Source organism: Podarcis cretensis (assembly GCF_951804945.1).
Source record: "Podarcis cretensis genome assembly, chromosome: 5".
NCBI lineage: Eukaryota > Metazoa > Chordata > Lepidosauria > Squamata > Lacertidae > Podarcis > Podarcis cretensis.
Genome location: NC_137174.1, coordinates 76,239,970 through 76,254,182, shown reverse-complemented (window position 1 = coordinate 76,254,182; position 14,213 = coordinate 76,239,970).

Sequence of the window (14,213 nt, the reverse complement as noted above, 5' to 3'; positions counted from 1 at the left end):
GATGCAAAAAGCTCTTCTTACATTTCTATCTTCATGGTCTTTCTCCCCTTCCATTGTTCCCACCCCCACTGGTGACTTGTTCCATCTTATTAGTATAATCATGGTTTGATGATGATAATGATGATTGAATTCCTATCCCATTCTTTCTCCTAAAGAGACCTGAGGACGACAAACCACCAGGTAGTAAATAATAATAATAATACAGTTTTAAAAGAGTGCTGGGTTCAGCAGGCCTCTCTAATGTTCTTATGCCCAATGATCTGCATTACAGGATCAACTCTGTCACCTGCTAAAAGGCAAATAAACCCCTGTAGTGCTTGAGGCAGCTATATATCCCTCCCACCCTCTGTATATGCTTCATGGGTTTACATCAGGCATAGGCAAACTCAGCCCTCCAGATGTTTTGGGTGTACAGTTCCCATCATCCCTGACCACTGGTCCTGTTGCTAGGAATGATGGGAGTTGTAGTCCCAAAATATTTGGAGGGCTGAGTTTGCCTATGCCTGGTTTACATGTCAGAGAGCTGCAATTGGCTGCATTTCCTCACTGTATTAATAGTGTTCATGTATGGCGGGGTGGGAGAGGCAGCCATTTCTATTCTGACAAGTTTTAGAGAATATTAAGCAAACGTGTCTGTAATACATGAATTCACTTTGAGCTGCTGTGGTCAGCTGGAAAGAACCTCAATAAATATAAATTCCAGGATTCAGTATTATATTCTATATTACATTGGAGGCCCAAGGCCCTTTACCACAGGCACAGTATGCTCTACTGAAAGCCAAGGTAAAAGAGGAAAGCCACATCAGCGGCAACCATGAAAGGAAAAAAATACCCAAGCACGGCTATTCTTTGATAAAAGTCCCATTAAGTATTCTGCCACTAGAGTAACTTGTGCTCTTCAGTGTAAATTATTTACCAAATGGAAAATGCTCTGGGTTGCAGCCTTTGCAGCACTAAGTAATGTTGGGATGTGAATAGATTCTAGGGGAGGATACATTTATTAGCTATTATCTTTCCTTCCTCACATTTGTGAGTTCAGCAGAGTGCTATCCCTTTTGCAGCTTCAAATGGAAGCTTAGTTAGGCTAGTTTTAACCTTTTAGTTTAAGTAACCCAGGATGCTTTAAGGCAGACTGGATTTTCCTGGTATTTTCTTCTTTTCTCACCCTTAAAACAACATTTACACAGTCTTGTAAAAGGTAAGAAGAACATTCACTCTCATGGCAATACTTGTTGAAGAGTAACAGATGTAGCAGCTTCGTTTAGGCAGGCTTAAAATGGTAATTCAGTTACAAAGACGTACTGAAGTCTAGCTTAAAATGCAGTCTGAGCATGGAGCTCAGACTTATCAGAAGTTTTCGTATCGCTGGCAGAGTAGAAAGAGAGTAAGAAGGGGTGCCCAGGTATATAGAACAATATATAGCAGGGATGCCCAACAGTGATCTACTGGTTAATTGTTGGGGGTCCATGGTTGATCCCCCCCTGAGAAAGCTCAACAACTGTTGCTCACTTTAAAAAGCTCAACAACTTTGGCAGATCAATGCCAGTTTTTTATGCTGGGCGTAGATCACAGTCTCTTGAAAGTTGGACATGCCTGGTGTATAGCTATTTCCACTCCCTGTCAGGGCACAGTGGGAGCGTCTCTCAGAGTTCTCTCTAGCAAACTTACAGGAAGACTCGGTAAACTTCAGCTCCTATCACATGCCTATAGAGCAAAACATGAGTTGTTGGTTTCACTGAATTTTAAATATCCCACAAGTAACCCATTCCGTCAGTGCAAGAATTTCCGCTTCCACAATGGAATTCCACGCCCTCTCCTTTCCCAGTTGTCCCACTAAATCTATTCATAGGGGTTCCCCCAACTCTCCAGAGGAGATTTGGGGGACGGTAGAGGGCACCCATTGGGGAGGAGAGAGAAAGTTCCACTGCACAGGCAGAAATTCTTGCGCAGGCAGGGTGTGTGATTTGGGTACCACCCTCTGTTCGTTTCTGAAGCAAGGTTGAATGGTCTTAATAAACTCTTGAGTATCCTATTGGAGTGGGGCAAGTAAGCAAGCCTTTGAGAGAATCATGGTGCAAGACATTCAATATCTGGCATGGTGAAGGAGCTGACTGCTCCCAGGGGGATGCCTGTGAAGAACAGTGATCATGTGGCTAGGGGTGACAATATGGTTACTTCTCACATCAGTCTCACCCTACCTTAGGAACTGGCAGCTTGCTCTTTCTTCCCCTAAAAATAATGATGTTTGAATTAAAGTGGGGATGAATTATACATAGTTTCAAGCCATTGTGACCAGGAAGGAAACAATAACAAGGGTAGACTGTTTTAGCAAAACAGCAAGATAGAATTCTAGACAGCATCTTAAAAAGTAGAGACATCACCACCTTGCCAACAAAGGTCCATATAGTTAAAGCTATGGTTTTCCCAGTAGTGATGTATGGAAGTGAAAGCTGGACCATAAAGAAGGCTGATTGCCGAAGAATTGATGCTTTTGAATTATGGTGCTGGAGGAGACTCTTGAGAGTCCCATGGACTGCAAGAAGATCAAACCGATCCATTCTGAAGGAAATCAGCCCTGAGTGCTCACTGGAAGGACAGATCCTGAAGCTGAGACTCCAATACTTTGGCCACCTCATGAGAAAAGAAGACTCCCTGGAAAAGACCCTGATGTTAGGAAAGATGGAGGGCACAAGGAGAAGGGGATGACAGAGGACGAGATGGTTGGATAGTGTTCTTGAAGCTACCAGCATGAGTTTGACCAAACTGCGGGAGGCAGTGGAAGACAGGAGTGCCTTGCGTCCTCTGGTCCATGGGGTCATGAAGAGTCGGACACGACTAAATGACTAAACAACAAACAAGATAGAATTCAGCTGTTTTACTTAGAGCAGACAAATCGAAAGGGATTTCAGTGAGTCTACCCAAAGTAAAATTATTCCTCTGAATACCAGTTGGGAATCACAAGTGAATAAAGTGCTCTTATGCTCATGTCCTGCTTGCAGGATTCCCACGGGCATCTGGTTGACCACTGTGAGAAGTTAGATGGGCTATTGCAGAGCTTTCCAAATTGTTTGTTGTGACACATTAGTGTGTCAGCTGCAATGTATAGGTGTGTCACATCAATGCTCCCCACATTCCTCTTTCCGGGCTGGAAAGGGGTTAGTTTAACCTCTGGTTTGCTAGCAAAACTGAATTACTCTGTAGGAAAATGGTGCATGTCTAAAAAGTTTGGAAAGCTTTAGGCTGTTGGTCTGATCCAGCAGGCTCATCTTATGTTTTTAGCTGAATATCATCTATAGCAACCTCAAGACTAACAAATGTATTGTGACTTATGCTTAATTCCTATACAGTGATACCTCAGGATACAGACGCTTCAGGTTACAGACTCCGCTAACCCAGAAATAGCACCTCGGGTTAAGAACTTTGCTTCAGGATGAGAACAGAAATCGTGCAGTGGTGGTGCGGCAGCAGCGGGAGGCCCCATTAGCTAAAGTGGTACCTCAGGTTAAGAACAGTTTCAAGTTAAGAACGGACCTCCAGAATGAATTAAGTTCTTAACCCGAGGTACCACTCTACATCAGCATTGTCCAACTGGTTGACCACCATTGACATGTAGATTGCCGGGGTTCTCCAGGTCAATTGTGGGAGTGAAAAAAGAGATCACCCAGTTTCTTCTAGAGATTGTGCCCTGCACCGCCCCCAGCGCTATGTACCATCACTGCTGCTGGCGCTGCTGTGAAAGCTTTTATTCTCTGAGTCATTGGCACAGTGTAGGAAGAAGGGGGAGCTGCGGACATTTGGGTGAAAGATTGTATGCAATCCACAACTGCTGCCATTCATTCCTAAAATAAGTTCAACAACTGTGGTCACTCCCCCTAAAAAAATCTCTACAACTCTGGGCAATGACAATGGGTAGATCATGTCCTGTTTTTTTATACTGGGAGTAGATCGCAGTCTCTATAGAGTGGGTTGTGCCTGCAGTGGCGTAGCGTGGGGGTGCAGGGGGGGGCCAGCCGCACTGGGCGCAACATCTGGGGGTTAGGGTTAGGGGGCGCAAATCCACGGGTTAGGGGGCGCAAATTACTTGCCTTGCCCCGGGTGCTGACAACCCACGCTACGCCACTGTGTGCCTGCTATACATGCTTCACATAGGACTAGGTCAGAGGTCAGAGGAAGAATGCATAGGATCAGGATACTAGGAACAAAAACATAGCTATCTTAAGAATTAGATAGATAGATAGATAGATAGATAGATAGATAGATAGATAGATGATAGATAAATGATTTTGCCCTTATGGTGCATTATAAATTGTTCAGTTACAGAGACCACATATTTCTATTCCTCTGATAGGAACTATAAATGGTTAATGTAAGAGGGGGAAATAATAATTGGGCATGTACATCAGGAACTTTTAAAAAAAATAAAGTCACTGACACTCAAAATTAATATGCATGCAGATATGTGTGGTAAATTACACTCCATCAAACAGCAGGAGTAAAGGTACTAAAAGTTTTTGAACATTGTCATTTCACAAAACGTGAGGGGGAGTTTGTGGGTAGATTCCTAGCCAGCAAACTGCATTATCTGAGTCTGTAATAAAGTTTCAGCCACAGCAAGAAACACAGATTATGCCCACAGAGAACAACAGTGTAGAATGGATCACAAAATACCATATCACTTTTCCCCCCATTGTTCCTGCAGATGTCAAATATATAAATAAAACAAAGGCATCTATTGAGGTACTATATGCAGCACCAACATTTTTAACTTTCAGAAGGTATTTCAAAGAAAAGGTGAAATTTTCTCCCTATATTTCTGTAATGAAGCTATCAGAGCTTCAGAGTAGAGCCCCAGAGTAGACAGAGAATTGTTGGACATTGGCCAAGGAGATGCTTATCCAAATCTTTGCTTAACCATGATATTCAATCACTGGTTCACTTTCGGGCAAGCTACTATATTTCAGCCCAAGGTGTTTACACCAACGTTGTGAAGTTAAATGGGATAAAGGATCTAGAACAAGATGTGGCGCTGGCTGCCAACCTTAGATGGTCTTTAAAAGGGATTACATAAATTGTTGGAGAATAAGGCTCTCAGTGGCTCTTAGCCTTGGTGACCATAGTCTACCTCGAGGCTCAGAAGCCATAGGTCTCTAAATGCCATTGCTCAGGAGGAGGAGCAGGAAAGTGCTGTAACTCTCACGTCCCAGTTAAGGGCTTTCTATTGGCATCTAGTTAGCTATTATGGGACCCAGGATGGTGGACGAGAAAACCCTTTGGTCTAATCCATCAGGGTTCTTCTTATATTACTAACCATGCACACTGACCAAAGCTCTTGGATGAAGAATTATTGGCCACAATAGAGTTGCAAGGCCTAAGGAAAGATAGGTTCAAAAACATTTTAAATGAAGTGGTTAATTAGTTACTTCTGGTCCAACTCTCTCATCTCAGCAGTGGTCAACCAGATGGACCATGGGTGCTCAAAAGTGGAGCAGGATGAACACAAGCACCCCCGGCTGCATGTCCACAACACATGGTCATCAGAAAATTGAGGTCTCATATAGGTCTATTGACATGACTGTAGCTCAGTGGTAAGGCATCTGCCTTGCATGCAGAAGGTCCCAGGTTCAATCCCAGGCAATTCCAGTTAGGACTGGGCTAGACCCCTGCCTGAAACCCTGGAGATCTGCTATCAGTCAGTGTAAACAATACAGAGCTTGATTTGGTAGAAAGCAGATCTCTATGTCTTTATGACCCATGACAGCAGTCTAAAATGGAAGCCATAATCAAAGCATCTTGTGAATATTTTGCTATCTCCATAATAGTAATTTCCCAGCATGACCTTATGAAGGACTGGCCACATGGGATCAAAAGTGATGAGAAAACTTTAATTGTACATAAGCTGCATCTAGCAAAGAGCTTTGTGGAGGAACAGCCAGTGGCACTGTTATGCCATCACTCCCTGCCCTGCACAGCCTAGTCTAGGCCAAATGAGCCACATCAAAGAGGTTTATTTTTTTAGGTGGGCTTGGAGGAGCGAGACAATATTTTCTTGCCATCTTACAAGCCATATTTTAAAAATGGCATCACAGTGATGCACCAGTGGTCTTCCGTGGTACAGGAAGTCAGGTAAAATGGGATAAGCAGTGTGTGTCATTTAAACTTATCAAGCTGGAAATCATGTTTTGGTTACTCCACTATAAACTACCTGCCACTGCAGGTATAAGATCACCACCATCATTACAATCAGGTAAGAATACCTTGGTGGGGAGCAGTGGGTCTCTTCAGTGCCCCTGCCAATGTTCACACAATGCCAATCTCACAAAGATCCTTCAAGTATCATAAATTCTGGGAGGCTGAGCTGTGGTCATAGGCTTTCATCTGGCTCCATAAACACCCACCACAGAAAATTCCTTGTGTGTTTTCTCAGGTGCCCTCTATAATTTCTACTGAGTAAAATGGGTTTTAAGACTGGAATTGTTGTTAATGCCAGTCAATACTCTGTGTTTGTTTGTTTTTTGTTTTTTAAACCCACCTACAACACCTAACTTTTAACTACTATGTTTTCAGGCAATTCCTTTTTATTCTGCCAATGTTAGCATGATGACAACTGTGAAGGGCCTTTGGATCTGCAAGCAGGATTCTTTCATTTATTTTTAAAAAAAGAATACTGATGATGAACCCCAAGAGACTGACGAATGTTTCTACTTTGCAATGGAAGGACCCATAAATGCTGCATTGGAGCCATTAATACAGTGGTGCTTTCACAGCAATGGCCTTTAAGAGTGATCTTAATGTGATCTTAATGTGATTTAAGAGTGATCACAATGGCCCACAGTGATCCATGCGACGGTCACCTCCAGGCTCGACTACTGTAATTCGCTCTACGCGGGGCTGCCCTTGAAGCTTTTCCCAGAAACTCCAGCGGGTACAGAATGCTGCAGCGAGGCTCCTCACGGGGTCTCTGCCATGGGAGCATATCCACCCAGTGCTTTTCCAGCTGCACTGGCTCCCAGTGGAGTACAGGGTCAGATTTAAAGTGCTGGTTTTGACCTTTAACGCCCTTCACGGCCTAGGACCCTCGTACCTACGGGACCGCCTCTCCTGGTATGCCCCACAGAGGACCTTAAGGTCCATAAACAGCAACACCCTAGAGGTCCCAGGCCCTAAGGAAGTTAGATTAGCTTCAACCAGAGCCAGGGCCTTTTCTACACTGGCTCCGGCCTGGTGGAACGCTCTGCCTCATGAGACCAGGGCCCTGCAGGATCTGATTTCTTTCCGCAGGGCCTGTAAGACAGAGTTGTTATGCCTGACCTTTGGCTTGGAGCCAATTTGATTCCCTCCCCCTCTTTCTTTTTTCTTTTTCCTTTCACCTCCTGTGATGAGGCTGTATTTTAATATTTTAATGTTTCAATATTTTAATTGTTGTATTTTAATCTTGTTTTTAAGCTGTATTCATTCAACTTGTTTTTATTATTGCTTGTTAGCTGCCCTGAGCCTGGCCTTGGCTGGAGAGGGATGGGGAATAAATAAAAATTATTATTATTATTATTATTATTATTATTAAGAGGGAAAGAACCCACATCTACACATAATATAGCATGTGGTTTCTTCTCTGCAACTATGCTAACAAGACTCAAGCTGAGAAAGGATTAGGATTGATACACAATGAAAGACAATGCTTCCTTCAGGGTAAAAAGAAAAGAAAGGTACAAAGAAATATGGGCCCAAGAAGTGGAGTTATTAGAACTACTTGCAGGAGGCCACCCATACGTGTTAGTTACGTAAGTTAGCCAGAGCAGTGCTAAAATGCTTAGTCACTCTTTTGAGATTTTCAATGGCATCTTGTAAGGCTTTTGATTCTGAAGGAAAAGCCATCATGCAAATATTCCCCTGACAGGTTCTGCTTAGTGTTTATCACTCAGCATGGCAGCCATGACACCTGGCTGAGTAAAAATCCCAGTGGGAGTCTAGCACTTGGGCTGACAGCAGGACATGGACATCTGCGGTCTCTGAAAGAGCAAAGCTCTATGAGGCAGGAAGAGCCTGCAGAAAAAGGCTGCTGCCAATTTCACCCCATATACCATATAATAAGAGCATAAGGCGGCATCAAAAGAGACTTAACATAAGGCTTTCTAATACCCCTTTAGTTGCAATGAGCCTTTCCCTCCCTTTCTTTCTTTGCAATGCACTGAAAAATGGCTCGAGAAAGATGATCAGGAGAGATACAACCAAAACAGCGTTCTGTTTAATCGCCTTATCCAGGGATCATGTTATCTTTTACCATAATTCCTATCCAATATGTCTCCGTCGTTGCATAAATGTGCCTTGAACTATTTTACTTTAATTTCAAAGAGCAAGACTGAAAGATAGTCATCGCGTTCACTCTTCCAAGAAAAACACCTTTTAAAAACAATCTTCTGTCCTTTAAAATGTGTTTGTACATCCCCCCTTCTTCCCCCATGTGCCCGCGCGCGCGCACACACACACTCCTTGGGACTGGGTTTTGTTCTATGGGCCCTTGAGACACCCTTGTAAAGCACTGCTGGTGCACTATTGAATTTATCATAAAATGCTAAGTAAACGTCTATCCTCGTTCAGAATATGTATTAAGTTACATTCCATGAGGACAATGTGAAATAAAAATATTGGATCTTAGGAGGGTGTATCTAATACAAATGCTATTAATGTACCTCCCAAAGATTGCTCAGAGGCAGAGGTGACCACAAGGGCAGAGGTAGATGGTTACAAACTGCCTGTGCTCACATCTGTGTAAATACTGGAATGGTGAGCCACTCAAGAGTTCCAAGGGTTGAAATTTCAAAAAAATAAAAATAAAATTAAGCTACAGAAAAGTCTCTATCTGTAACTGTAGTTTTTAAAAAAATCAATCAGTATCTCCCCCTGCCCCTCCCTTTTTGACTTCTGTTTAACAAAAATAGGGGAAGACCACCAAGGAAGAACAGGGCAGAAAAAGGACATGGGAATAATAAATGCAGAGATTAAATTTGACATGGTAGCTTTTGCTACTATCTATTTTGCTGTAAGGATGTTATCAACAAGATCCATCTTGGACAGGGTTGTTAAAAAATGTGTTCTAAATACAAAATTTCTTCTAATCTCCCTCTCTTTTAACCCAACTGTTCCCAAAGCCACAATATTTTGAATGTCAAGCTGTACGAGTGTGGAGGGATGATTCTACAAAGTCATAGCATTGGAAAGCTGATGAGAAGTAAAAATTTCATATCCTGAAACATTACTTGCTTGTGAATGTGCTTAGTACTTTAAATATTTCACTCAAAACAAGTGAGTGTGGTTAAAATATATTTATTATTTTATTTCATAAGGTTTATGTATACTGCTTGACTGTAAAACAATGAACAAACCTCGAAGCAACTTGGTTTGGGGAAAAAGAAAACGAGAACCTAATTTCTATACTTTCCCTGCTTTGTGTATCACACAGCAATGAGGATTGTAAGAATAACTAATTTTCTCCTGGGTTTAAGGTACTCAAATAACTCCACCAGCCCTTTGCATTGAAAAGAAGGAAATGTCCTCTACATGTTGGTTACTTGACAATATGATATTTATGAAGTACATGCCTGAACTGGGTGGTCTGCATTTTGGTCTGCAGTATGAAATCTCAGGGGTTAACACAATTTTAATAGAGATAGTGATTTTTGGGCACTATGCTATCTGGGGTATGTTTATTCCTGAAGGGTTGATTCCAGAAGGTAGTGCTATGGAACCAGGGTTTGTTACCATAGTCATTAGACAGTTGTGTCTCACGGGTTTTTATCATGTCCCCCATGCTTTAAAATATCCTCATCAGAGGTGGAGAACCTGTGGCCTTTCAAATGTTGCTGAACTGTTATTTATTTATGGTGGCCAGGCTGATGAGAGTTGAACTACTTCTGGTTAGCCTTGATCTACATGAAACTACTGGAGGAGGTTGTTTGGAGATTTTGGATGCGGTGCCCTCAGCAATCTAAGGATACCAAGCTCTACGGCTCTCCCACTGATTCAAAGGAGCTGTTCAAGTTCTGAAGGGTATGAAGTTAGTAATAGTCATATTGAGCTTAACTCAGATATGACAGAGGTGTTCCAAGCTAGCAGGTCTTTTCTTTGGTGGTTCCTTGTTTGTGAAATGCTCTCCTCAAGGAGGCTTGCCTGGCAACTTCATTACATGTCTTTAGGCACCAGGTTAAAACTTTTGTGTGTTCAGATCCAAAAACATCCCCAGTAAATAATTTCACACATGACTCAAATTTTGATTTGTTTTTGGCAGAATTTAGGCCACACCTTTATTGATTACAGAAAGTGATTGGTTGCATAGGCTCTGGTTCGACTAGCTCCCTGCCATGCAGGTAGTGCTGACCCACGGTTCCAGCATAGGTCAGCCAACGGTGAACACTTGGATAAGCAGAAAGCCAGGAACAGGCTATCTCTGCCACCCAAATGTCCCCCTGGACTCAGACACTGGCACAACCGCCTCTCAGGGGTTGACCAAATCATCAAGGCCCTGGATTCCTTTAATGGAATACCCTTCACATAGGGATGGCGAGAGCGTTCTCCCATCCCTATCACCTGAATCAGAGCCTATCCGCCATCTTACAAGTTGTGACGATTTGCTACACAGCAGGCGAAACCCAAATGGCAACAGCCAATCAGCCAAGTGGGGAAAATTCCTGCCGTGCCCCTGTCCCAACGACAGACGACACACAACGGCAGAGCAAGGTCAAGTGCAAAGCCTTAAAAGTAGGGAGAGGTGGGCGGGTGTTCCGAATGCACGCGCCAAAAGACCCATGCACTCTGGGTCACGTGCATGGGCATAAATAGGTCTCTTGAACCGTTTGGACTGCGTCCCATTGGCCAGATTGCACCCAGCTTTGAGGGACACAGGGTGTCGGTTTTCCAGGTCTCACCGCAATACGTTCCCTCTTTAAGGGAGGACCCGATTTCTCTGCCATCAGTCCTTTGGCTGATTAATATTCCATGTCCTTTTAAATGTGTTTGGGGGGTATTGGTTTGTTTTTGTTTTTAACCATGCATTTTGTGTTCTCATTTTGTATTTTTAAGTTGTGAACCACTGTGATCTTCAGGTGAAGGATGGCATACAAATATTGATTGACTGACTGACTGATTGATTGATTGATTGATTGATAATAGCAGAAGTGCTGGTTTGAGCTGAGAATAAGAATTTGGCCAGTTTGGGATGGAATTGTACACATTCTCTGGTTTTGTAACCTGGGGATAATTCTTGCCATACCAGAGGAGGAGGTACAGGAAGGGTGATTCCATAGAACAGGGTCGTGAAGAAGGTAGTAAAATGGAGGTGTAAGCCAATGTGAGGCTTTGGAGGAAAGCCATGTACAGCAATGCTCAGAGAAGTACATGAGTCTGCTCTTTTTCTCTGATGTCATGTTGAAGACCAGCACAAAATTGTTCACTTGTTCACTTAAGGTTGAGAACATTTTTTACTTCATTGGCCAATTTGGACAGGTAGCCAGGGCCTCCCATATGTCAATAGTTTTTGCACTTTGCAAATCTCCCTGCACCCCCCTATTTAACTTTCCTATCAGATCTTTAAAAGGAGAGCACAGGGAGACTCGCAAAGGGCTCTTCAAGTCTGCTCCCGCCCTTTCCCCCTTTAGGTCCCTGATCTTGGAGGCTTCAAGGGGGAACAGGAGGAAATTCACAGTCCTTTTTAAACGTATCCCTGTGCTTCCCTTTAAGCTTCTGAGATTGGGGATATGTAGAGGGAGAGAAGAGAGTTGCAAAAGGCTTTAATACTGCCCCTGCACTCCCATCTGAGTCTCCTCAAACAGAAGAGCAGGAGATAGTTTAAAGTCTTTGCAAAAGCCTCTTTGAAATAGCTTGCACATGGGAGCTGCTTCAAAGGGTGCTTTTGCCACAGGGGTTCAATCTGTGCTCAGCTGATGAGCAGGGATTAAATCCTGCTGCCTTGGCTCTAAAATCTTGTTCCTAATAGGAACAGGATCACACAGCCAATGCAGGATTAAACCAATGCAGGATTAAACCATCCATCCATCAGCTGACATTATCAATGATGTCAGCTAATATGGGCAGGTGGGCCTGGTTTGGGCTTGACCCCTGAGTTAAAGGGTGAAGTAACAGGTGCGGTGATGGGAAAGACCTCTGCCAGGTACTCCAGAAAGCCAGTGCCAGTTCACAGTAGATGATGCTGAGCTAGATGGCAAATAGTTGAATATGGTATTAAGTACCCTCCTTCCTATGTGCATACTTTGTTTGACCGCAGATCTTTATGTGATTTGGGAAAGCAACATGGACCTCAGTGGTTGCTTCAGACCAAGGTAAATGAAATCCCAATGTTAAAGGCAGCTAGCCATTAGCTGTCAAAGTCCTCCTAAAGATGCACACAAATTGTATACAAAGGGAACCCTTTGTTATGCACTATTAAAGGCAATGAAATACCTTGCGTTATGCAAAAGGATCTTGTGACGCTACATGGGATAGAGCTGTCTCCCATTACTGCATGCGGTCCCACCTCCTGCCCCTTTCTTCTTACCTGTTTTGGCATCCTAAAATCTCCTGTTTCCTAATGAAATTTCTCACCTTGGCACTCCTTTCCAAGCATTCTAACCATGACCTCAGCACAAGCTTGGCAATCTTCATTGCCACAAAAATGGCCAGCAGAACATGGAAATGTTTGTATTCTGTCAGTGTTGATGGGTTTGCAGTCAAGTTTCTGAGGACCTTACCACACCAGTGTGACCATAGCGCTCTTCTGTAGATGAACCACTGCTTGAGTGGTGAACCTCAGAAAGGTCAGCTACATTGGTCACTAGCCAAGATAAGGTCCTTGTCACATCATTTTGGGGCCTTGTTGCAACACCACGGGCAGCAGCCTTTGATGCACATAACAGCAATTCCCCAAACTTTTAGCCAGGAGTTAATTGTGCAAGCAACTTTTAATAAGTAAATGGATATTTGAAGTGCTGTAAAGTTATTGTAATAATTGTTCAGCTAACCATTTAAATTATCAAAGATCTTTACATGGGCAATGTCATATTAAAAAGCCAGAAATTAAAAATTAATCAACACGATTTACGTAACTAAAAGCTGCTATCTAATGGGATATTTTTCAATAAGGAGACAGCAGTAATTATGCTGGGGAAAAAATATTCATTCCTGTAGTTTGAACAATTATAGCAATTTCCACCAGGGGATTTCGCAGCCAGATTCTAGTTCTGGGCAACAGTGATTAATATAATGGTTATTAATGAGAAGTCATTTTTGTATGTCTAGGGGTGTTTAGGTGTCAGTGCTCTGAAAGCAATGTGTTTAGCATATTAATAATAAAAGATAGCATTGGACTGGTGACTAAGTAACCATATCGATTTTTTTTTATTCCCACCCCCCTTTTGTGTATATGTGTGTGTGTGAAAGGTCAGTTAGACTTATAGAAACAATGGGGCCCTTCACAGCAGGGTCTATCGTTCCTCTGTGCTGACATCTTTTTAACCATGTACAAAGTTCATTAAATGTGCAAAAGTAGTAGTGTTAAAAGGAAGAAAGTGATTGGGTCAGAGGTCACAAACCACAGCAAGCTGACAGCCTCTTGTGGATTACACGGCAGGAGCTAAGTAACGGTGAGAATTGCCTTTCAGGTTGCCCACTGGGATTGAGCTGAATGAAGTCATAAGCAGCTAATGCCATTGGCTTAATTAAAATGAATATTGACAGCGGCTTTGTTTGTCTTGCATTGAGCTAGATGGTAACGAAGTCCTTTTTCGAAGAAGGGGGGGGGGGAGAACGACGCCAAAAACAGGTTGCCTAACAGTAGCAAATCTCATCTTAATTAACAAATTGCCAAAATGTAATGTGTTACTGATGGGCCAAAAGACAAATATTGAACTCAATATGCCTGGGAGTAGCTGAGTCTTCCACAGAGCACCCCATTCTTCTGCTAACCGGGCTGCCTCGAGTATGTTCTTTGAGGTGTTAACGTTAGGAGGGTGGGTGACCCTGAATTCCCACACTTCCCTAGATGAGACTGCTTAATATATCTTACAGCAGGCAGCAAAATAATTTGATGCTGGCCATGGCACACGAGAGCAAAGCAAAAAGAAAGAAAGAAAAGAAAAGAAAAGGGCAAGATCTATTTGAACATAAAAGTTTGAGTAGCTTCATAATTATTTTGATATTTGTGGAACAGCAGAATAAAATGTTTTGAT